Here is a 405-nt window from a genome sequence, read left to right as displayed (position 1 = left end):
AGAGACCGGTGCTCACAGATTATTAGAGATGGGTTGATCGGGATATCAGAATTAGCCAGTAAGGGCTAGAGCTAAAGGGCCAAGCGGTGATTGAATGAACGCAGTGTCCGTGTAATTATTTTGGGTGGAGCTGGCCATGTGGGCGGCCGGGTGCCGGGACGCAGCCCGCCGCTCCTATTTCTACACCTTCTGATACTCCTGCCTCTGCCTCCTAAATCCTTAGTCCCAAGCCAGTTTGATAATTAATCCTTGAAATTAGCTAGGATAATTAATTAGCTAGGACTGGATCAACTTTAAATAGCCAGTTTTCCCTCCTTCTTCCATCCTTCCTTGCCTCCCTCCTTCCCTCCCTCCTTCCTTCCTTCTGTCCTCTCTCTCTCTCTCTCTCTCTCTCTCTTCATTTAT

The sequence above is a fragment of the Microtus ochrogaster genome, unplaced genomic scaffold (genome assembly GCF_000317375.1).
Source record: "Microtus ochrogaster isolate Prairie Vole_2 unplaced genomic scaffold, MicOch1.0 UNK1, whole genome shotgun sequence".
NCBI classification, from domain to species: Eukaryota; Metazoa; Chordata; class Mammalia; order Rodentia; family Cricetidae; genus Microtus; species Microtus ochrogaster.
The sequence above is the reverse complement of the archived record's forward strand: the minus strand, read 5'-3'. Positions refer to the sequence as shown.